Consider the following 26,631-nt stretch of genomic DNA (forward strand, 5'->3'; position numbering starts at 1 on the left):
TCCATATTTTCCAAGACTTGGTGTAAAAGCCTGATATTTATTGATTTAAATCATTCTTGTGGAATCAGACGAAAGAAAGAAAAAAAGTACTGAAATGTTAAAACTGTAGGTGGTCCAAGAGATCCAAAAAGGTGAAGGTTCCTGGATCTGAATTCTGGAGAAGGGTCTCGACCCAAAACCAAGTCACCCATTCCTTCACTCCAGAGATGCTACCTGTCCCACTGCATTACTCCAGCTTTTTGTGTCTATCTTCTGTTTTTCTTTCCTTGATTAATGCGTGATCCGAGTTATTCCAGTATTTTCTGTTTCTATTTCAGATTTCCAACATTTGCAGTTTTTCTTGTTTTTTAATGTTCAGGCTTATTGAGTCCTTTTAATGAATCAATGTTTGAAAAAATGTCCAAGGAATTTCAAAGCACTTCCTGGGTAACTGCCCAATATCCAAGGCCAGGCAGCTTATGTCAAAACCAGCAGCAACAAGAATGTATATCAATATAACAAACATCAAGATAGTATTTCCGATTCCTGAATTTGCTCCCTCCCTGAGAATTTCCTTTGCTATGCTTTATGAATGGGATTTAAATGCTGGATCACAGGCCTGCAAATGGTCTTCCATGCCTGCAGGAGTTTTTATTTTAGTAAATATGAAGAGACTGCAAATGGGAAATGTTGAGACCGGCTAGCAACCAGCAGACATTTCATCTATCATTTTGCAACAAATTGCAAGTCGCCATAAACATAAGAATGACCCCAAGGATCTCTATCACAGACAAATCCATACATGAAGATAAAGCCAATATTTTGCACCAACCATTCTTCCAGTTCATCAGCTTGGGTAGAGGGTGGGTGCTCTGGAAAGGAGACCTGTGATATGCTATGCATTACAATTTTCAGTAGTTCAGTGGATTGTGGTGCAAAATAGTGCTCACAAATGAGAAGATGGTTATTGATTGGACAGCTCAATTACTCTGATAATTATCTACATTGCTACACATTACAATTGACAGAGGATTATTGCAGATAATAATAGCTTACACAAAGGTAAAAATGCCAAATACTTGCCTTAAAAGATACTGGGCTGCTTATATTTTCAGAAATTTAAAGATCACAAGGCTCTATCCACACTGGCTGAATAAGACATTGTACAAAATATTGCTAAACTTTCAAGAAAAAGTAAAGCAATTGAGAAGAAATCTCTGTTAAAAACTGATCTTAGCTGTTTGAATATCAATAATGCTAATTAATTAAAACATGTCAAGCAATTCAACTATGAATGAGATAAACACTGCATCATTATGGAAGTGAAAAGCAAAAACAATGAGAAAAGGTGCGACTGGTATTCTTTTTTGCATGATAAGATTTGGTGTCAGATTGCGCCTGAAATGCAGCAAGACCCTAATAGTTAAAAGGCAATTTGCAGGAGTGTTGCTCTATAAATAAAATAAGGTTTCTCCTGTCATTTCCACATCGCAGTTGATAACAAAATACAGATGCAGATGTCTTTCCCTGCAGCACAACAGAAACTGTCATCACTCAGGTGTGTTTCAGAAAGGAGGAGCTGTGGATTATGATTGATAATTAACAAACAATAAAATCCAAAGTCACAGCACTCAGTTGAATGTAGGTCACCTCTGCATATCTAGGTCACAGTTTTCTGTTTAGATCCCACATCAATGCTCAGAACAAACATGCAAGTTATTGTTTTAAATACCTAGTTATAGTTACATAATTTTAAAACTTTTATATTATTTTCCAGTTTCCCACATTTTAAGCACAATTCACAATCATAGAGATGATATAATTACAAAATTTCTAAAAATAACACTGCAGCCATTTTTCTCTTCTCAAACTTGCTGAGTTATCTGTGGATGCAAATAAGTTATTGTGGAGAAAGCACATTGGCCTCCCACTTCCAATCTGGCTGCTACCAATGAACATTGAATATCCGCCTCTTTGCAATCCATGGATTAGTCATGAGGTTCTGGGTGAAATACACAAGGGTCCTTATCACGGTTCACCCTAGCAGCTGTATTACAGATGCCTCTGATCTATGGGCTGTTCCCAGGGACAAACATCAAATGCTGCTGGAAGGACATAAATTCGATGAAAGACACTTTTTGGTCTGCTCTAAACTCTTTGGTGTTCTAGCAAAGTGAGATGGACGTAAGGGATTGATGCCAACTGGCCAATTCCAGATTGCAGAATTACATGCTGAGGGATGCACTGAAGCTGGGTGCAGCCACCACAAAAGATTCTGTGGCGGAGTACCACAGATTAGGCACCTTCCATTACTGGAAATTGAGGGGCTGTGTCTAGTGGGGACACCCCTCAAACAAGGGAAGGATACCACCCCAAGGGCCGTATTAGTTGCAAAATGCTATGCGTACAGAAAAATTGAGTTGCTGACACTACTGGTTATAACACGTGCAATACTGAATGTACAGACACACTACAAATGGATGAAGTTTTGTATGTTTTTTGTGTTTTTACATAAAGAACAAATTTGAAATAATATACAATAGTCTATAGTTAATTTGTTCTGTATTTTTCAAATCTACACCTAATGCCAGCCTGCTGTGGTGCTACAAAATGGAAGTTAAGAGCAAATGTAATCTTTAGCTAACGCAAGGCCATAGAATAAATGCAATTGTTTCGGCCACATTACTTAATGGCTTTTTATGCAGGAAAGAACTGCAGATGCTTGTTTACACCGTTGATGGAAGGGGAGGTCATTTAAGACTGAGGTGAAAAAAAAAACTTTTTCACCCAGAGAGTTGTGAATTTATGGAATTCCCTGCCACAGAGTGGAGGCCAAATCACTGGATGGATTTAAGAGAGTTAGATATAGCTCTAGGGGCTAGTGGAATCAAGGGATATGGGGAGAAGGCAGGCACGGGTTATTGATAGGGGACGATCAGCCATGATCGCAATGAATGGAGGTGCTGGCTCGAAGGGCTGAATGGCCTCCTCCTCCACCTATTTGCTATGTTTCTATGCTTCTAAAATGTTGGAGTAACTCAGCGGGCCAGGCAGCATCTCTAGATAGAAGAAATGGGTGATGTTTTGGGTCGAGCCCTTCTTCAGACAGTCAGGGGAGAGGGAGGCACAGAGATAAGGAAGTGTAAGGTGAGAATGAGACTGATGTCATTTAAGGGGATGTAGATCAGGGAAAATGTAGCATCGATCATTGTTTGCTTGGAGAAGGTGACAATGCAGCATAAAGATAAAATGTAAACAAGGGGACAATCAGACTGGTTGGAGAACAAGGAAGGGTGAGGGATAGAGAGAGGGGGGCAGCTTACACAAGCAGTATGAATATTGACTTCTCTAACTTCAAGGAACCCTTGCTTTCCCTCTCTCTCTCCCCCCATCTTCTCCATTCCTAGTTGTCCGACCAGTCTGACTGTTCCCTTGATTCCATTTTATCTCTGTATGTTTCGTTGTTATATTCTCCTAGCTAACAATGATCTATTTGACATTCTCCGTGATCTTCAGCCCCTTTGATGTCTCATTCTCACACTTCCTTATTTTGTCTCTCTCTCCCGACTGTCTGAAGAAGGGCCTTGACCCGAAACATCACCCACTTCTGTTATCCAGAGATGCTGCCTGTTTTGCTGAGTTACTCCAACATTTTGTGCCTGTCTTATGAATTTTTATACTTCTTTTTTGTGCCTGTCTTATGAATTTTTATACTTCTTTTCATTTGTTGTCTGTCGTGATGTAATGGAAACTAGATCAATATCATTAATCAAGCCAAGAAAGGCTTGCAATTGGAAGGGCAATGGACCAAGAGATGAAATGAAGCTAATTAAATTGGCTATGGTTAAAGTGGTCGAGTGTAGGTTAGTTCAAAACAGAAAGAGATGGTAGAGAATGAGGTGAGTGGGCAGTTTAGCAAGGGGAATGGGGGAAGGAGAACAATTAAAGAGTAACAAGGGATAAATGAAGATAGAGACAGAATCAATAAGGGAAAGCATGCAAGGGAGAAATAATGTTAGATAGGAAATGAAGTAAAAGCAAAATATGTTTGAAGTGGAATAAAAATCTAAATGTTATTTGAATGCTCATAATGGTGATATGAGAGATAGATAATAAATGGGGGAAACATGGGTAGTGGAGAGAGAGTGGAAGTGCAGAGCAGGGAAAGGGAAATGTGCTTCCAGGCCAAAATATTGTTGTGTTATGAAAGTCACATCTGTCAAATGCAATGTTAGCTGCAGGCACAGAGGTAGATACAGTACAAATGGCAGTACAAAAAACAGGGAATGCAGATATGGATAACAACATTAGGGGTGGAAATAATAAGAAAGTGCAGAGCCCAGTGCCAAATAAATGTGAGGTTATCCATTTTGGTGGCAAAAACAGGAAAGCAGACTATTATCTAAATGGTGGCCGACTAGGAAAAGGGGAGATGCAGCGAGACCCCGGTGTCATGGTACACCAGTCATTGAAGGTAGGCATGCAGGTGCAGCAGGCAGTGAAGAAAGCGAATGGTATGTTAGCTTTCATAGCAAAAGGATTTGAGTATAGGAGCAGGGAGGTTCTACTGTAGTTGTACAGGGTCTTGGTGAGACCACACCTGGAGTACTGCGTACAGTTTTGGTCTCCAAATCTGAGGAAGGACATTATTGCCATAGAGGGAGTGCAGAGAAGGTTCACCAGACTGATTCCTGGGATGTCAGGACTGTCTTATGAAGAAAGACTTGATAGACTTGGTTTATACTCTCTAGAATGTAAGAGATTGAGAGGGGATCTTATAGAAACTTACAAAATTCTTAAGGGGTTGGACAGGCTAGATGCAGGAAGATTGCTCCCGATGTTGGGGAAGTCCAGGACAAGGGGTCACAGCTTAAGGACAAGGAGGAAATCCTTTAAAACCGAGATGAGAAGAACTTTTTTCACACAGAGAGTGGTGAGTCTCTGGAGCTCTCTGCCGCAGAGGGTAGTTGAGGCCAGTTCATTGGCTATATTTAAGAGGGGATCAGAGGGTATGGAGAGAAGGCAGGTATGGGATACCGAGTTGGATGATCAGCCATGATCATATTGAATGGCGGTGCAAGCTCGAAGGGCCGAATGGCCTACTCCTGCACCTAATTTCTATGTTTCTATGTTTCTAAAACCATGGAGGCAAATCAAGAGCAATGTGTTATGGACTAAATGAAGGTCAGCAGATAGCATGCCATGCAAATCAATGATCTGAGCAAGTGCTGGTAGGGTGGGGTCTCCACAATATATTTGAATTCCCAACAAATCTAATTACAATTCCTTCCAATCTCTCCTACAACATGGCTGAAAACTTACATTATAGAGATAGGCTGTTCCACAGCAACATTAGGTGGCCAAAGCCTGCAATTACAAGCAAAGTCCAAGTAGTTTTTGTATACTAACTCAAAACTCTATCACAGCTGTGGTTTTAGAAGTCATTATGACACTGAACAGGGAAAACCTACTTAAAGGTAAATATTGTCATCTTCCATTTTGAAATAATGTAAACCCGTCTGCATCTTTAATACACATTAGTTGATTTTATTGTGTATATGTTCATGATTTTTGCTCACGTATCCACCAAATGCAATTTCTTGTGCCTTGATTTTATTTCATATTATTTTCAATAATCAATGATAATAATAAATGCATTGCAAACTTTATGAGTTTGCAATGCATGTAAGTTGTGAGCAACACCAATTGCTGTCCCAACTATCAAGCAACAAGCGTCAAGTGTCAAGAGTGTCTTATTGTTATGTGCCTCAGCTAGAACAATGTAATTCTTACTTGCAGAAGCACAACTGAATATGTAAACATAGCACACTTGAAGCAACATAATAAACGAGAAAAAAAGTTCAGTGTACACACGCATACATGTCACATTGATACATACATATACTATACATGCATACACACACACACATACTATACATGCACATACACTATACATACACACTATATTTACACATACATACTATATCTGCATACATACACATACCATATATACATACATGCATACTATATATACATACACACCGAGGTAGACACAACATGCTGGAGTAACTCAGCGGATCAGGCAGCATCTCTGGAGAGAAGGAATGGGTTGGAGAGAAGGAAGAGGGGGAGCAGGGAGAGAGGATGTTGCTGAGCCATCGTCAGAGAGAGGAGGAGAACTTCAAAGTAGACATACCTTGAGAAGATTACATAGTGGAGCGGATTAAATGTGCAGGAAAGAACTGCAGATACTAGTTTAAATCGAAGGTCGGCACAAAAAAAGGGTAGACACCTTTGATTTAAACCAGCATCTGCAGTTCTTTCCTACTATATGTATACATATACATACATATACATTTACACACACACACACACACACGTATTATACACACACACATTATATATACACAGACATATTGTACACGCATATTATACACACACCCACATATAAATTATACATAGAGTATGCATATATATTATACACACATATATAATACACACATATTATATACACACATGCATATTATACACACACACACACACACACAAAATAAACAATTATAGTGCAAAAATAACAACAATGGTCTATAGAGTTCAGAGTTTATTTGTGGTTGTAGTGTTTAATAGCCCAGTGGCTGTAAAGAAGAAGCTGTTCCTGACCCTGGATGTTACAGTTTTCAGGCTCCTGTACCTTCTTCCCATGTATGGGATTAATTTCAGCACAACCATAACTCACACAATGTCTGTTTTGCATTCTGGAAACTCAGACTACTGCTATTGCAGCTCTGGAAACTTCAAGGGGCTTGCCGGGTGTCACAGAACTCCTGCAACGCATACTTTTGTGGATAACAGATTTGCTGATGTATTGCCCGACAGAATGGAGTAACTCCATGAAGCACGATTCTTATGTCTTACGATCCCACAAATACCCCGCTGGCAGTCTGGTTGTTCTTGCCCATTCAAACAGCTTCACTTGTCAGCAGGCAGCTGAATATAACATCCAAATGGCTATTTTTTGCTTACTCGGGAGATTAGTGGGTGTACAGGTTCTTCAAGCACAAAGGCATGATGGGTGAACGTGAAATTCTGAGATTACAATTAAGAACTGAAACTCATGCAGAGGATTTCCCTCTTTAGGCAGCAAAGTCAACTGGAATGAGATCAACTAACTGGGATATTCTTATTCTGTGCAACACATTGCCACATTTGTGATTTGCTTTATCTAAAGATGGAGCTCTCCAGATGCTAATAACTTAAATTGGCCTTCAGTCAGGGAAAATATATGCTAAGTGTAAATAGGCAAATTACACAGTCTGGAGTTCAAAGTCATCTTTAATCAATGCGTATAGTATAGCGGTACAGCAGGTTGTTAGTTGTTAGTTCATCGATACCGCTTCCAAGACTGCCTAGTGTAGGAAGTGGGTGTTAATGTAAAGTATGCAGTAAAGTGGGGTTAGTGATACTATATCTACTATGATTGGTTGACATGCAATAACCAATCTACACTAAGAGTTCACTAATGTTTGTATAGACTATGCAGCAGCTTTGAAGGCTACCGTCACATTTAATAAACTTTGACTCGGCCTTCAAGAGAAAGTCACAGCAGAGCAAAAAGAAGATGCATTCGCTCCAATGTTCAATTCCCACTGCACTTTGTATTTCCACTATGAAATAAATACAGTGAAGTGCAGCATTAAGCTATGTCAGTAAATAATTGATTTACTATTTTACACCACAAAAGATGATGGGCTTTTAAGGATTTGTTGCATGCCTGGAACATTTTTTTTTTGGGGGGGGGGTATAATAGATTGATCTATTAACATATTGCAAAATGCATTTTTGGGAGAAATGTCTCACTTTGAGGCAAATACCCTTGTACCGTTAAGCTGATGGAAATCAAATGACATTGTTATTAATATTAGCTTTGTGCTTCAGATATTATTACAAAAAAATTCCCATTCGCAAAGACATTCCAGAATATAAACAATAAATAAATGTCACAGGTCCTCCTCAACTTTCAAACAACTGACCTATGTACAGCCCATACATATGAACAAGTATTTGAGAGACAAATGTTATCCATTTGATGGCTTCTGCAAGACTACAGGCATCTTTTACCACATGGGAGTTATTTCCACTTCCAAACTATTTGGGTTACACACAGATGACAGGAACAGAACCTTGCCATAACCTGGAGAGGATCTGTACTTCATATTATGGTTAGGGTGACTAATCCAAATATTACAGGAGTAAATAAAATAAACTAGGAACAATTCCTGCCCCCATTCCTAAATTCCTGGCATGTGGTTTCCAGAAGTAATTTTGGGGAAATGTTACACACATTTATTCCAGAATACACCTGAATTTACTAAAAAAACAATGCATTATTTTCAGCATTTAAATACACAGCATGTTCAAGGGAATTATTTTGTAGTGAGAAAATGTTGCTTGTGTCCGTTCAAGTATCTCAACAATTTCTGAGAGTTTTTTTACTAATGAATTATTTTGAGTTGTATTAATGTCAGATTTGCAGACAAATTGCTTTTGTTCTCTTTTATCATTCTTCTTCGTGATCATGAAAATAAGCACTATTTTGTTAAAGATCAAGGCAGTATCTTTCGTCACCTATCCTTTGCACACACCCGCATTATGTCTGCTGAAAATAGCTGGCTTGGGATTTCCATAGCGCTCTTCTGGTACTGAACAGGAACTCCAAGCGGTCATATGGCAGGGAGCCAACCAGGACCGATGCCATCCGATTAAGGAGTGATGTCGGTGAGCAAAAAGGACGTTGGTAAGATGGAGAGCTGCCGGAGAGCTGCCAGAGAGCTGTCACCCCCGCGAGTGCAGGAGGTCAGCAGAGGACGTGCCACCAAGAACAAAGAGGGACCCAGTGTGGGGCGATGGCCAAGAACAGAGAGACCTGGCGTGGGGGGCAGACGAGAACAGAGAGACCTAGCGTATGGAGGGGGGGGGGGGGGGGAGAGAGAAGGAAGAGGGACCATTGGGACTATATTTAATGCTTTTGTAACTTTGTCAACGCCCTTTGTGCCAAAGAATTTCACTGGACCAAGTACACGTGTCAACAAAGAATCAATCAAGTACCTGCTACTACACCAGTGACAGGCTTGTTGAGCCCTAGTGGATAGTTTGGAGCTAATTTAGGAGAGATTAATGATTCAGTGGCGTTGCCTTTCATGTCCTTCATTGGAATATTTTAGTTGCACATTTAAAAACCTTCCTCTTATCATTATCTACTATAGCATTCTTCAGGATAGCATTACCCTTTCAGACCAGTTTGTCTCAGCTTAGAATCAGCAATGTGTTTGGAAGCAATAATGCATGTAAGAAATATTCAATTATCATCTCAGTAATCGCATTAGTAAAGAATTAAAGAAGCACTTGAACTTACACAGCCCCAAACTGTACCAATCTGCTAAACAATCAACTTGTGTTGCAGTCAATGGAGGATCAAAATACAGGCAGTAGGTCCTAAAAATAGCAATGAGATTAGTGGTTAAATATCCCTTTATATTGGTGACTAATAATTAGTCAGTGGCTGAGATTCCAAAATGTTTTGCTGCTCCTCAAATATGGCCATAGAATGTTTTATCTATTTATCTAGTCATCTATTCACATTGTGCATCATGTCAGGAAACCTTCTTCAATGTAGACCAGCTAATGCCAATAAAAGCTGATATTTTTTTGAAGCAAATGATGCAAGACATAGTTTCCCGAGTTATTCTTCTGCCAAAGATAATATCATTATATCCCAAGATACTGGATTTCAAATTGGTGGGGGGGGGGGAAAGACTTGGAAATGTTGGAAATTCTTCATACAAGTTTTACTTAAAGTGAAACAAAAAGGAACTGAACATTACCTGCCTGATGCTTTTCAACTTACCAGGCAGTTGTATCTGAGAACTAAAAAACAGACCACTGGGAGAACTTACTGGGGATAAAAGTTGATGTTGATCTTATGGGTCAAGACCATTATGACTACTCAAGGGTAAAAGGAAGGATTGTCAGTATTTAACAATATGAGGAAGGGGTGAGGAAGAGATTGGTAAGACCTGTGTTCCCCCACCCCCCCCATATGTTTTGAGAGGTGGGGGACAATCTCCCCCATGACAATCTTTGTTTTGTGCCTGGGCGCTACTGTCAGTCCCAGGTCAGCTTGCTTGCCCCAGGTCTGGCTGAAGCGCCCAGGTCAGCTTGCCTGCCCCGAGAATGGCTGTAGCGCCCAGGTTGATTCACCTGCCCCACACTCCAAAGACGTGCAGGTTTGTAGGATGTGCTTTGGTACATTGTAAATTGTCTCTAGAGTGTTGGATGGTGCTAGTGTATGGGGTGATTGCTGATCGATACGGACACGGTGGCAGTAGCGCCCAGGTCGCCTGCGTGCCCCGGGACTGGCTGCAGTTCCCAGGTCACGAAAACTAATTGAAAAAAAAAATACGCCTGCGGGCCGGATGATTTTGGGTTATGGGCTGGATCCAGCCTGTGGGCCGTAGGTTGCCGACCCCAGTCCTAGATGCCAGGCCTCATTGTATCACCCCATGTTTTAAAAGCGATTTCCGCCAATGTTAGAACCAGATAAGGAGAGAGGGTTGAATAATGGGTAGTTGATACCAGATGGGGGAGGAGATAGGAAAGGTGAACAAAGGGAGAAAAAACAATGTAGTCCAGTGAGTATACTTGGGAAAATGCCAGAGGTGTGGGCTACCTACAATTGGAAAATTCACTGTTCACATCATTGTTCTGGACTTTATAAACTCCACCATCAATAGTGTCACCTCCCTCAAACAGGTGACCATATACCCGAATCAGAAGCCATGGATGAACAGCGAGGTCAGGCTACTGCTGAAAGCACGGGACACCGCTTTCAGGTCAGGCGATGCTCGAGCCTACAGTTCATCCAGGGCTAACCTGAAGAGGGGCATCTGGAAGGCCAAGCACTGCCATAAGCTCAGGATTGAGGAGCACTTCAACAACAACTCCGACCCCCGACGCATGTGGCAAGGCATCCAGGCCATCACGGACTACAGACCCTCCAACATCACCCCCGCATCCAGCGATGCCTCCTTCCTGGAGGAGCTTAATCACTTCTGGGCCGCTTCGCAGGGACAATCTAGGACAGCCATTTAGGTTGCCGATCACCAAACCCCTCACACTCACCCCTACGACGTGTATGTGGCACTGAGTAGGATTTGCACGTAAGGCTGCTGGCCCTGACGGCATCCCCGGGCGCGTCCTCAGGGCCTGCGCTGCGCAGTTGACAGACGTCTGGACTGACATCTTCAACCTGTCACTTGCCCAAGCAGTTGTCCCCACTTGCCTTAAAGCCACCTCCATCGTGCCAGTGCCAAAACACTCCACTGCGGCAAGCCTCAACGACTTCCGCCCAGTTGCACTTACCCCCATCATCACCAAGTGCTTCGAGAGGCTGGTCTTGGCACACCTCAAAAGCTGCCTACCCCCCACCCTGGATCCCTATCAGTTTGCCTACCGCAAGAACAGGAGTACGGAGGATGCCATCTCAACGGCACTTCCCTCCGCCCTCTCCCACCTCGACAACAGAGACACTTACGTAAGAATGCTGTTCATCGATTACAGCTCAGCATTCAACACCAATATTCCATCAAAACTGATCACCAAACTCGGTAACCTGTGCATCGACCCCTCCCTCAGCAACTGGATACTGGACTTTCTAACAAACTGATCCCAGTCTGTGATGTTAGACAAGCACACCTCTTCAACCCTCACCCTGAACACCGGCGTTCCTCAGGGCTGTGTGCTGAGCCCCCTCCTCTACTCCCTCTTCACCTATGACTGCACACCTGTACATGGTACTAACACCATCATCAAGTATGCAGATGATACAACGGTGATTGGCCTCATCAGCAACAACGATGAGCTGGCCTACAGGGAGGAGGTCCAGCACTTAGCAGCATGGTGCGCTGACAACAACCTGGCCCTTAACTCCAAGAAGACCAAGGAGCTCATTGTAGACTTCAGGAAGTCCAGAGGCGGCACGCACACCCCCATCCACATTAACGGGACGGAGGTGGAAGGGTTTCTAGCTTCAGGTTCCTGGGAGTCAACATCTCCGATGACCTCTCTTGGACCCACAATACCTCTACTCTGATCAAGAAGGCTCATCAGCGTCTCTTCTTCCTGAGGAGACTGAAGAAGGTCCATCTATCTCCTCAGATCCTGGCGAACTTCTACCGCTGCACCATCGAGAGCATCCTTACCAACTGCATCACAGTATGGTATGGCAACTGCTCTGTCTCCGACTGGAAGGCATTGCAGAGGGTGGTGAAAATTGTCCAACGCATCACCGGTTCCACGCTCCCCTCCATTGAGTCTGTCCAAAGCAAGCGCTGTCTGCGGAGGGCGCTCAGCATCGCCAAGGACTGCTCTCACCCCAACCATGGACTGTTTACCCTCCTACCATCTGGGAGGCGCTACAGGTCTCTCTCCGTTGCTGAACCAGCAGGTCGAGGAACAGCTTCTTTCCGGCGGCTGTCACTCTACTCAACAACGTACCTCGGTGACTGCCAATCACCACCCCCCCCCCCCGGGACACTTATTTATTTTTTTTATTCAAATCGTTTGCTATGTCGCTCTTCAAGGGAGATGTGCATTTCGTTGTCTCTGTACTGTACCTGACAATGACAATTAAAATTTTGAATCTGGAATTGGTTGTCGAGCTCTAAAGTGGAATGTGAGATGCAGAAACATGGAACTGCAGATGCTGGTTTACAAAAATAGACACAAATTGCTTGGGCAACTCAGCGGGTCAGGCAGCATCTCATGGATAGGTAACATTTCGGGATGGGGGCCCTTCTTCAGACAACAATACAAGATATCTTTCTTCTAATTTGCATTTGGCCACTCCATAGCAATGGAGAAAGCAGAGGACAGACAAGTTGGAAAGGGAAGGAGAGTTAAAATGACATAACAAGAAGCTCAATATGGCTATTGTGGACAAAGCTAAGGCGCTCCACCAAACAGTCACATTGAGTTCGACATTGGAGAAACCAAGTGTAGACATCTATCTCCTGACTCCCTGCTCAGTCATGATGTCAGAGGTATTAATGTCATTCCACATCAAATTACTTTGAACTGGAAATATAGTCCAGTTTAGCAGGCTGGCCTCCAGTCGAGTAGGACAGCAAGAGAGAGGATGAAGGTGGCAAATTAATTCCAATATGGACAATTTTGCAATGTTAGTATGGCCCTACAGTCTACTGATTCACTGCAGTACTCTTGGTTCTTCCGTTCGGCTACTCATCTTGTGTCAATCATGTCACTGGGCTATGTGCCATCATGTTGTGTGGTGTGTGTGGTGGGTGTGGGGGGGGGGGGGGGGGGGGGGGGGCAGCTGTGTTGTCCTGTTTGTCCTTTCACCCTTTTTGTTATTTTTAGTGTGTTGAAAGTTTTGGTTTTGGAGGTCTAGTCTTTTTATGTGGGGGGTGGGAGGGGGAAGGGAGAAGCTATATTTCTCAGTCTCCACCTGGTCAGAGATGCGGCTTTCCTCTGAGCCGCACCTTCGTTCCTTCCTCGCGGCCTACCTGGAGCGGCGTTTCCTGCCTGGACCGGCCAGAACCTCAGGTTCGGTGGTAGCACAGCGCTGAAGCACTATCGCGGAGTGGGCAATGCCTTACCTGGGTCGCCGTGTGGTAAGCTCCAGAGTGCTGAGACCACCGACTAATACATCGAGGAGCTGTGGTCGCGGAGTGTCCAGCTGAGGGCGGCGCAGGGTTTAATCACTGCGGAACCTGGGATCTCTCGCCAAGATGGCCAGTGTTGGAGCTCCGACCAGCGCGGCCTGTGGACTTCGGGAGCCGCAGTCTCTGGGGAGGAAGCGGCAATTCCAGACATTCCAAGCCACTGAGCATGTTCTCCCGACGCCGGAGTTCCATCATCCGGCGAGAGGGCCTGTAGCATCGGGGTGCCATAGCAGCAACTGCGGAGGTCTCAATAGGCCTGACCATGGGTGAACAAGAGGAAGAAGACTGGACTTTGTTGCCTTCCCTCACAGTGGGAACCATTGTGGGGAGATGTTTTTATGTTCAATGTTAAATTCTTTAATGTTGTGTTTTATTTTTATTGGTGTGCTGCAAATGGCAACTCAAATTTCACTCCACCAATTGGGGTACGTGACAATAAATGTCCTTTGTCTTTTATCTTCTCCTGTTGTGTTGCAAAACATTCATAGGTTCAAAAGACATAGTAGTAGGGTTAGGCAATTCAGTCCATCTAGTCTGCTCTGCTATTCGATCATGGCTGTTCGTTGTCCCTACTCAAGCCCATTCATCTGCCATTTCCTCATAACCTTAAACGCCTTTTGATGACACACTAGCATAACCTAGTGCACGGAACTTCGATCTACTGAATGCAACCTCAGCTTTTACCTAGTTATTACGTTTTATTTATTTATTTTTTTACACTGAATGAAAGCAAATTAGATAATCCAGGAGTTAGTTCAGCAAATTCTTTGAAGACTGATTATGTACAAGTCTATGAATTGAGAGTGATATGAGGAAGTAAATAGTTGCCACACACTACGTATGGTAATGGGTTTTACTTAAACCTTTGCAGGAACATCACTCAGAAAACCTCACAATCCAATCAAATAATGATGGTTAGTCCACTGTGCAAACCTTTTTGTATGCTTTTCTCCTTTCAGCTGCTCCCAGATATGGTGATGTGATTATTAAGTCAACTGATCATTTTAACACCAAGTTCCTGGTAAAGTGCACATCTCCTTATTTTTCAGCACCTTTTTTGGCAATTCCTCAAAGTCAAGAATGACTAATTTCCACTCTAGTTTATAGAATGTGAGATGATTAATGAGACCAATGTGGGTCCTGCAGACTCTTCTTTCAGAGGGGCATGAGGCACATAAGTGAGGTGGGAAACCTGATAGGTGGCCCACTCCTTCTGCTATTTATACTGGCTTTGTGTGTGCTCCTGAAAAATGGATCAGAGGTCCTTTCTCCGATCTGAAATGATCCTTCTCTATTTTGTGCAAGATTCACTGGGAATGTTACACTTTGTACTTTTTTCTCTACTAAATTCGTAAAACCTTGCCATAGCTGAACTTGGAGCAGAGTGTCTCTTCAGGAATCTGATGTCAGGCAAGTGAACAATGCAACATATTTTGGTGTGCTGGCCTTTATAAATCAGAGCATTGAGTATAGAAGTTGGGATTTAATGTTAAAATTGTACAAGGCATTGGTGAGGCCAATTCTGGAGTATGGTGTACAATTTTGGTCGCCTAATTATAGGAAGGATGTCAACAAAATAGAGAGAGTACAGAGGAGATTTACTAGAATGTTGCCTGGGTTTCAGCAACTAAGTTACAGGGAAAGGTTGAACAAGTTAGGGCTTTATTCTTTGGAGCGCAGAAGGTTAAGGGGGGACTTGATAGAGGTTTTTAAAATGATGAAAGGGATAGACAGAATTGACGTGGAAAAGCTTTTCCCACTGAGAGTAGGGAAGATTCAAACAAGGGGACATGACTTGAGAATTAAGGGACTGAAGTTTAGGGGTAACATGAGGGGGAACCTCTTTACTCAGAGAGTGGTAGCTGTGTGGAATGAGCTTCCAGTGAAGGTGGTGGAGGCAGGTCCGTTTTTTTATCATTTAAAAATAAATTGGATAGTTATATGGATGGGAAGGGAATGGAGGGTTATGGTCTGAGCGCAGGTATATGGGACTAGGGGAGATTATGTGTTCGGCACGGACTAGAAGGGTCGAGATGGCCTGTTTCCATGCTGTAATTGTTATAAGGTTATATGGTTATATATCCACAAAAGCCAAATATGTCTAAAGAATTTAGTTTAGTTTATTAATGTCATGTGTACCAAGGTACAGTGAAAAACACTTGTTGGAATGCTATCCAGTCATAGAAAAGACTGTACATGATTACAATCAAGCCATCCACAGTGTACACGTAAAAGATAAAGGGTACAACATTTTGTGCAAGATAAAGTCTGATTTAAGATAGTTCAACTGTCACCATGACGTAGAGAATAGTAAGGACTCTCTCTGATCCTGACCTCAGGTGCTGTTTATGTGGAGTTAGCCCGTTTTCCATGTGACAATGTGGGTTTCCTCATTATGCTCTGGTTTCCTCCCACATCCCAAAGATGTGTGGGTTTGTAAGATGAAACACTGGGATAACATGGAACTAGCGCGAACAGGTGACCAATAGTCGGCGTGGACAAATGGCCTGTTTCCATGCTCTCTCTGTAAACCAATATTTTTCTGGATTTTGTCACAGACCTCTATTATCAGTGGCAGAGCTCACACCGTATGGGCAGTTTGGTAGAGGACCAATGTTCGAATAAGTGTGATGTCTTTTCTCCAATGCATTTCAGTGAATGAGCCAATGATGACTTGGAACTTTGCCCCCTCACCTTTGCATACCGATTCCGCTAGCCCCTAAAATAGAAACATAGAAAATAGAAAATTTCCTCCTAAAATAACCTGCTTCCCTTAATGTAAACGCAACCCATTACCCAATTCAATATTATAAATCCCTTGTCAAAGGTATCATCAGTTCCCCACACAACATCATGGATATTTCCCATCATCAAATTTTCATGTGCGTTCACAGACCACACAACCTCCCTATTCTTCTGACCCTTCCCTCAAGATTGTATGTTTGAATCCTAAATTACAAGTCATGCACTATTTGTTCTATTTCACAGTTTTTAATCCAGCAGCAGGAAATTACAATTTCAGCACGGAAACAGGCCATCTCGGCCCTACAAGTCCATGCCGAACAAATTTTTTTCCCCTTAGTCCCACCTGCCTGCACTCGTACCATAACCCTCCATTCCCTTCTCATCCATATGCCTATCCAATTTATTTTTAAATGATACCAATGAACCTGCCTCCACCACTTCCACTGGGAGCTCATTCCACACCGCCACCACTCTCTGCGTAAACAAGTTCCCCCTCATATTACCCCTAAACTTCTGTCCCTTAATTCTGAAGTCATGTCCTCTTGTTTGAATCTTCCCTATTCTCAAAGGGAAAAGCTTGTCCACATCAACTCTGTCTATCCCTCTCATCATTTTAAAGACCTCTATCAGGCCCCCCCTTAACCTTCTGCGCTCCAGAGAATAAAGACCTAACTTACATAGAACATAGAAAAGTAGAGTTTAGGAACAGGCCCTTCAGCCCGCAATGTCTGTGCTGAACATAATACAAAGGTAAACTAACCTCATTTATCTACACAAGATAAAGCATCTTAAATTCCACTAGGTATCTGTCGCCACCACCACTCTTGGCAGCATGTTCAAGGCACCCAACTGTTTCCGTGCAACAACAAAAAACATGCCATGAACACTCCTTTAAATTTTACCCATCTCACTTTAAAAATACGATCTCTAGTCTTTGACATTTCCTCTCCGGGAAAAGGGTTCTAACACTCTTCCTTTTCTATTTCACTCATAATTTTTTTAATTTTTTTTTATCATGTCTCGCCTCACCTCTGGCATCCTACAGAAAACAATCCAAGTTTGTCCAACCATTGTTTGTAGCTAATACCCCCTAATCCAGGCTGTATTCTGGGAAACCTCAGCTAAATCTCGTCTGTGCCCGCTCCAAAGCCTCCACATCCTTTCTCTGAACAACCAGAACTGTACACAATACTCCAAATGCACCCAAACCAGTCTTATCGAGCTGCATCATGATTTTCTGACTTTGCACTCAATGCCCCGATAAATGAAGGTGAGCTTGCATCTTATACTTCCTATCTGCTACTTTTCTGCAACATTCTCTATTTGACAGGGAGCCTATGCTGCCCATCAGGCAGGCTTTCAGGTGGGGATTCCACACTCATGAACGTTACAAGCCTGGAGCATTCTGGTATTCTTCTCCCATCCCAGCTTGGAAACATCACCCCAGTAAAAACTTTAGTTAAACATTTCAAAAATGGAAACCATTGATTGGAGAAGTTTAGCAGGACGTATGCTGCTCAGTGTAAGAAACAGTTCTACTTTTAGGGAGACATTAACTGTTAATGCATAGTATTCTCATATTAGTAATAAGCTGGAATAAAGTTGCAATTGTGTACAATAAAATATCAAATAAGCGAGGCAAGATGTTACTGACATATAAAATTTGAGCTGGAGTAGGTCACCAGCCTACTCGGTCATACGATCACGACTGGTCTGACTGTTGCCTCAACATAGCATTCCGACCTGCCCCCAATGACCATGTACCCATCATTTATTAAAATCTACATACCCCTCTTCACAAAATCCTTTATAGAATGCTCTGAAGATTTATGACCCCCAGAGAAAAAGGATACAAGGATACAAAGGACATTTATTATCACATACACCAATTGGTGTAGTGAAATTAGACTTGCCATTGCAGCACACGAATAAAGATAAGACACAACATTAAAGAATTTAACAGAATTTAACAATAAACATAAAAACATCCCCCCACAATGGTTCCCACTGTGGGGGGACGACAGCAAAAGTCCAGTCCCATGTCCTGTTCACCCAGAATCGGGCCTATTGAGGCCTCCGCAGTCGCCGCTACGGCAGCCCGATCCTTCAGGCCCTCTCGCCGGATGATGGAACTCCGGCGTCAGGTGAACACTCTTAGTGGCTCATCTCAAAAAATCATCACAGTCTAAAATAAACTGTACCTTATTTTAAAATAGTGACACCTGGTTCTAAATTATCTCACACCTTCTCTGCATTCACTTTGGCAACATCCTTCAGACATTTGAGATTCAATAAAACCCCCTTCCACTCTTCCAGACTCCAGTAGGTAGGAGTCTTGGCTATTGAACAATTTGTTGTAACAATACCTTTTCACTGCAGGGATTAGTTCAGTACACCATTTCTGCCCTGATTCTAATGTATTTACATAATTCCTTAAATAAAGAGAGCAATACCATTCCTAGTACTCCAGACATTGTCCTCCTTCTGCCCGATGCAACACAATACATTTCTTGCTTTTCTATTCAGCTCATCTAGCAATTTGTTAATGGGAGTGCAGGAATCAGCAATCACATTCTAATGCTGCTAGTATCATACAAATGCTATGATTTCGTATTTTTAAGGAAGGAAAAAAAACAATAAAATAAAAAAATGAAAAAATAGACAAAAATAAATAGTTAAATAGAATAAACTACACGGCTATTTTGAGGCTATGACAAAGACTTGGCAAAATAGATGGTTTGACCCACAATTTTAGTAGAGAAGGAGAAAAGCATAGGTCCTTAACCCAATCTATAGCTTTTTCATCTATTGACTTTGTTTTGATCAGTTGATGGCTTCAAAGACGTTGCTTTCTGTATTACCGTTGTCCTCTATTTCTGCGGCAGAAAAGCCGAAGGAATCCCAGAGGAAATTCTAATCCAAGGTTATTTGATTTATTGTCCAGAAAAATGTGACAACATGATAAATGTAAACAACACCTCATACTTTGCTGATGAACTGTGAATTACTATTAATCAATAACTAAGGCTGAAGTTTGTTCATTCTTGGGCATACCGGAGTGTCAAACTTATCTATCCAACACCTCAGGAACAGCTAGACAAAAAAGACACCAACACCAGACTCATATTTATCAACGATAGCTCTGCCTTTAACACATCCAGGCTCATCTCTGAACTCTTGGACAGAGGAGTCAGCACCCCCCTCTGCCACTGGATCCTCGACTTTCTAACACGCAAATCACAATCAGTGAGGATAGGTGACAACACTTCCTCCACAATAATTTTCAGCATTGGTACCTTGCAAGGGTATGTCTCAGTCCCCTCCTGTAATCCCTATACACTCATGACTGTGCGGCCAAATTTGGCTCAAACTTCATCTACATGTTTGCAGATGGCACCACTGTGGTGGGTCAGATAACAAACAACGATGAGATGGAGAATGGGAAGGAGATGGAGAATCTAGTAATGTGGTGCCAAGACAACAATATATCCTTCAATGTCAGCCTGATGAAGAGCTAGTTATCGACTACCCACATTGAAGGGTCAGCCAAGAAGGCATACCAATGCCTCTACTTCCTCAGAAGGCTGAAGAAATTTGACATGTCAGTATTGATTCTTACAAACCTACAGATTCAGTATAGAAAACACACTGTTGGGTGGCATCTCAGCTTAGTTTGGGAATAGCTCTGCCTACAACTGCAAGAAATTGCAGAGTTGTGCATGTAACCCATTCTATCACACAATCCAGACTCTCCATCATTGATATACTCCATTTATATTTGACACTTCCTCAGCAAAGCTACCAAAATAATCAACATAATCCCACTTCGGTCATTCCTTCTTCTGGCTTCCGACAGGCAGCAGATATAGAAGCTTGAAAGTGTGTACAACCTTACTCAGGAACAGCTTCTTCCACTGCCTTATCAGACTTGTAAATAGTTTTTCCATAAACTAGTGTGAGTAGGTGATCAATGGTAGGCGTGAACTCAGTGGGCTGAAGGCCCTGTTTCTAAGCTGTATCTGTAAACTAAATGAAACAAGGGAACAGTTTGATTCACCTCTTCATTGCAGACAGACTTTGTTTGAAAATTGCTGAGAACCATGTTCAGCACTCTATCTTCACCTTCAATATATTTTACTTGAGTTTGACTTTATTATATTTAAGTTTTGAATAATCTGATTTGATTGGATAGCATGCAAGACAGAGCATTTAACTACATGTAACAATAATAAACCTAAACAATGAAGTGAACATCCACACATCTGCACAAAGCAAGTTATTTCACTTCTGCCTCGGGGTTTAGACATTCATGTTGTAAAAGTGTCTGTGCAAGCCAAGGCAGATTTTACTTTGGAGTCACATGAGTGACTACGTGAAGAACCCGCTCATCGCGCATGCGCGGCATTAACGCCAGCAGTGCAACAGCGGCTGCAACGGGAGTTAGGCGCTCCCGCTACAGAATGAAACAGATTGTCAGGTGAGTACCCCGAGGTCGGGTTTCTATTACAGGGGAGCCTTTTTCTGCTTGTGTTTTACAGGCAGAGAAAAAGGCTCTGGAACAAAACTGTCCCCCGTTCGAGGAGGAACGTTTTCCGTCAGGGAGGGTGGCAGCAACAGGCGGTAGGAGCGTTTACCAGGTGTTCCGCTATTCCCCAACACCGTGCCGAGCCCAGCCCGCTAGTACCTGAGCAGCGGGCTGGATGCATAGCTACCTGAAGAGGCATCCGGCAGGTGTTTTCCCGATTTCGGACGGGACGTCTCTCCCCCCGCACGGGAGGCAGAGAGAGCCACCTGAGCCGCTGGAGCGGCTCTCGGAGCAGGTGCCTGCGAGACGCGCTGCTTGAGGGGTGCTCTCGCTTCTACAAGGCACAAAAGCTCTAGAAGAACCTGTCCCCCGCTCGACTCCAGCGGAGGAGCGTTCCATTGCAGGGGGGGGGCAGCAACAGGCGGTAGGAACAATTACCGGGCGCTCCGCTATCCCCATCACCGCGCCGAGCCCAGTCCCGCTAGTGCCTGAGCTGCGGGCTGGATGTTTAGCCATCCGAAGAGGCATCCGGCCGGTGGCTTCCGACTTGTCGGAGGGGACGTCTCTCCACCCACATGGGAGAGAGACAGCCACCTGAGCTGCTGGAGCGGCTCCTGGAGCAGGAGCTCCTGCGAGACACGCTACGTGAGGGGCAGTCTCGCTGGAGGGTTCAGGCATACCCTCCACGGTGCCTAGGCACTGCCCATCGCTTCCTCCTTAGTGTGGTTAGCTTTGGGGTGACCAGGGCTGGGCTGGTCAGGAAGAAGAGGTCGCTGGCTGAAGAATTTGGGAGTATGCCAGGGGTACAGGAACAGGAAGAGCTGCTGGGTGTGTGTGGACTGCTACGTGGCTACCCCACGTGCAGGAGGCCATTAGAACCTAAAAACTAACGGCCAGCATTGACCACCTCTCTGACAGGCACCTACAGGAGCAGGTGGTTAATGAGGCTTTAAAATGTACATCTCCAATAAATAATAGTCCTTCAAAGTGCCGGCAGTCAACAGCCAAATCTGGGGGCACGTCGGGACAAATGCTCGGACCAGGAGCTGATACTACAGCGGATCCTCAGGCTCCTGACGTCAGGCATCACACCATTTGCTCGTTTTCTGTGGACAATACGGAGATGACCACTAACTAACAAATCACTCTCGCACTGTTGTGAAACACGCAGAGCGAGATAAATTACCTCCGTATATAAATCATAAGACCTGCCCTAAATCCCGAATTTGGGTTGTGCTAAACCCCAGCCACTGAGTCAGACTCACTGCTCTTTGGCAAAAAACCTCATGGGAATATAAACTTTCGGCCTCATTAGGGCAGGCCCCAGGACGAGCAAACCCCAAAAATACAATACCCAAGCGGCAGCACCCCATCGCGTCCACCAGTCGACGTCTACCATATGGGACTGGTGAAAGCTCGGGGACCGCATTTTTCTTATGCCAGGGAGTCTTTTAGACCACGGCCCAGAGCAGGACCCCATGGAAAATGCGCCACCCCCCAACATCACCGCCACGTCAGACAACGCGCCAGACTCGCTGGTCTGGGAAGAGACAGAAGAAATGCCCATATCCATAGAGGTAGGTGGGTCTGGTGCCTACAAGAATATGTAAAATAAGGAATCTAATTTCAAAGGATACTTTATGGCAAGCATTGGCCTCAAATATGCTTACTATTCAGTGCCCATTCAAAAGGATCTACGCAGACACCTAAAATTTACCTGGATGGGGCAAATATGTTAAAGCATTATCCCATGGGGTAACGCCAGCTTAAGGTTATTCATCAAGATACTAAAACCAGCCCTGGCTAAACTAATAAGAAGACCATGGAATTGGCTATGTCAGCTGTTTTTCAGCTACAAAACAGTTTTTGAAACCCTGGGGTTTGTTTTACATCCAGATAAATCAAAGTTGAAGCCATCCACTATCATGGTCTACTTAGACTTCACAATTAATTCAGTCCATATGACCGTAACTTTGTCAAAAGACAAAACGGTTGAATTGGCACAATTATGCCACAATTTAATGATCAACGAGCATCCAACTATTCGACAAGTAGCAAGTGTAATTGGGAAAATGGAAGCAGCATTCCTGGCTACACAATTCAGACTATTGCATTATAAAATCTACAAAGAGCAAAGGTACAGGCATTAAAATATTACGCAGGTCATTATGATCGGGTCATGAAATTACCCACTGAAACTATATCAAAACAGTTGGCATAGTTTCAGCCCTATCATTATCTAACAGGTGGTAGATGGACTAACCTAAAGTCACCATTACTACTTACACGGGGCATTAATTATTTAGCGATGTTGGGTGCCTTTTATGGATTAAAAGCATATACATCAAATAAGCATCACTGCATGTATGGTTACAAATGGATAATACTACGGTGGTGGCCTACATTAACCATATGGGAGCCATAAAATCGTTATCATGCGACAAATTGGTCAACACAATTTGGCAATGGTGTGTCAAAAAGACATATTTGGCTGTCAGCAACTTACCTATCAGGTAAGCTAAATACAGTGGCAGACACCAGGTCACGCAAATTCAATGACAACATCGAATGGATGTAAAACCCAAAGTATTTGCAAAAAGTATCAAGCTATATGGCACGCCAAATATCGATTTATTTGCATCAAGGCTACATCACCAGATACCTATGCATGTCACTTGGGAACCAGACCCACAGGCAGCAGCGGTAGTAGATGCCTTCACGCTGGATTGGGGAAATTCCTTCTTCTATGTTTTCCCTCCCTTCTGCCTCATCAGTCGGGTACTACGAAAAATACAGATGGACTCTGCATCAGGGTTTGATAGTACCCGACTGGCCTACACAGCCATGGTTCCCAGTACTGCATGGCATGTTTGTTGAAACACCGATGGTATTCCCCAGTGACCCAGAGTTGTTAACTCACCGGGTATCAGGCATAAGCTACCCATGCTATGAGAAAATCAAACTCATGGGTTGCAGGGTTTTAAACAGACCTTATCTGGAACTGGGATTGTCAGAACAAACCATCAACACCATGTCAGCATCCCTTTCGAACATCCACTAAGAAGCAGTACTTAACCAGCATCGAGAAATGGGAGAAGTACTGCCAGGAAACAGGGACCACGTACACAACAGCAACAGTCACCAACGCACTGGAGTTCCTGGCCTACCTACACCACAAAGAGGAATCAGCTACAGTGCCGTCAACACAGCAAGGAGTGCCCTGTCTGCTTATTTGAAACCAGCACCAGGACAACAGCCGATGGGATCCCATCCACTGGTGGTCAAATTAATGAAGGGCATCTATAACATCAAACCCCTAGACCAAGGTATACCCATTTATGGGATGTCAGTGTGGTCCTGACGTCCCTCAGGGGATGGCCACCAGCCAGATCCCTCAGCCTCGAACAAACTACCCTGAAAACGCTCATGTTGATGGCACTTGTATCCACGCAGAGGGTCCAGTCACTACATCGATTGCGACTGGACAACATGGTGACCACCCCAGACCAGATTTCGTTCATCATCCAGGGTCTGGTAGAACAGAGCAGGCCAGGTATAGCCAATCCAGTTGTGGTGTTCCGGGCTTACCCGCCAGAGCCGCGGTTGTGTGTCATGACCTATCTACTATATTATATAGACACAACCTATAACATCAGAGGGAGTGAAAAAGCCTTATGGGTTAGTCACAAAAAACCTCATGGCCGGGTAACGAGTCAAACCATTGCAAGATGGCTCAAGCAGGTACTAAAGGCTGACGGAATAGACACTAACTTTTTTCAAATCTCATTCCACCAGGGCAGCGTCTACATCAATGGCCGAAAGAATGGACGTACCGCTTGACCATATTCTGATGACAGCAGAATGGTCGAGGGAAATGACATTCAGAGATTTTTACAATAAGCCGTTGACGAAACCCGACTCGTTTGCAGAAAAATTTTACAAACTGCAAATATTTAATTTAAGCCCGGGGAGCAATTTAATTTGTTATTGCTACTAAATACCATTTTTGTTTCTCGAAAAACAGATTCATTGGTTGGTTACGATAACACACTTCCTCCCTCAAGAACTTCGGCAGTGAGCGAAATAAAACTGTTACACAGTTTGAAAGTCTTCACGTAGTCACTCATGTGACTCCGAAGTAAAATAGTAAGATTAAAAGAGAACTTACCAGTTTGAAGTTTGATCTGTAATTTATGAGGAGTTATGATGAGGGATTACGTGCCCTCCGCTCCCACCCTCATAATATAGGTCAAACTGATAACTGATGTCTCCTTTTCTTTACTATGTTTACTTCAATAACTGTGTCTATCTGTGATTCCACACCGGTGCTTGGAAGTATGCCGCGCATGCGCGCTGAGCAGGTTCTTCACGTAATCCCTCATCGTAACTCCTCATAAAATACAGATCAAACTTCAAACTGGCAAGTTCTCGTTTAATCTTACTATTATATGATATGAATGACGTTCCAATGTTTACTTTCTTAATCAAAGAAAATATGTTTAGTGAAGAATCATTTTTGTAAAATTTCAAAATTATCCATTCTCCTATTTGGTAAAGAAGAAAAATTAAATTCCTGCAAACATAATAATAGACAGGAATCAAGGAGGCATGGATAAGATCAGATTTGCTGCATCTTGAATTTTGTTTTGGCATAGGATAATTGATGTCAGATTCCATATTAAGGTTTTATTCCATTGCACACATCAAGCTACCTCCATACCATCCCATTCAAACCAAAGTCCATTGTCAAGTCTAGTTGAGTTTACTATATATGCAGAAGTACAATGAGATAGAGATACAATGAAAATCTTGCATGCAGCAGCAAAACAGGCAAATACATTCAGGAACACACAGAAATATAAATTACACAAATTCTGCATGACAGTGAAAATAAAATAAACAAACTGCAAAAATCAAGATATTTGTGCAAAACAACAATGAGAAAAAAAACTAGTCCAGTTTGATGGTGCAAGAGGTGGTCTGTAGTAGTTGTTGCTGAGGTAGGATTAGTTGTGAAGGCTGGTTCAGATAGTTGTAGGAAATAAGTGGTTTCTAAAACTGGTGGTATGCGACTTAAGGTTTCCTCTATGTCCTGCCCAACATTAGTGGTAAAAAGAGGACCTTATCCAGATGCTGGGCATCATTGGTGATAGATACAGCATCATGAGAGAGAAAGGAAGTACTTGTAAGGTAGGGGCAAGGCAGAGCTTTCCGACAATTCCCACCATCAAGGTTTCACAAGCAAGACGTCCGAAAACAGGAGGAAAACATTTTTAGCAGAACATCTTATGCCAGCCATGTGTTTCTCTAATACAGAACTGAAACTAATAAGATGTCTTGAACATCTGTGCTTTGTCAGTCAACTGCTGCTGAAGCCAAGAGTTATGCCACAGGCTTCATATCATTCTATAGCTACAGTTTGCATACTGACTGTAAATACTTATAATCTCACAATTTAACAATTAGAAACGTGTACATGCATCAACTGCAAGGTTGTTGCATGGGGGTATGTCAACCGGCATGCTTAACCTACAGCCCAGATGTCATTATAGTAAAACAAAGAGCATCTTGCTGCCTGTGCACTGATGGGTTGTGGATTTTTTTTTCTGACCGATCGGTAAAATAATATTGATATTGAACTGC

General features: G+C 43.0%; 1 protein-coding gene across 5 annotated transcripts in view; it reads right to left on the reverse strand.

The window, feature by feature from the left end:
* Positions 1 to 26,631, reverse strand: part of LOC129712085 (RNA-binding motif, single-stranded-interacting protein 3) — a 1,245,262-nt gene that overhangs the window by 679,310 nt on the left and 539,321 nt on the right. The window lies entirely within an intron of this gene.

The sequence above is a fragment of the Leucoraja erinacea genome, chromosome 2 (assembly GCF_028641065.1).
Source record: "Leucoraja erinacea ecotype New England chromosome 2, Leri_hhj_1, whole genome shotgun sequence".
NCBI lineage: Eukaryota > Metazoa > Chordata > Chondrichthyes > Rajiformes > Rajidae > Leucoraja > Leucoraja erinaceus.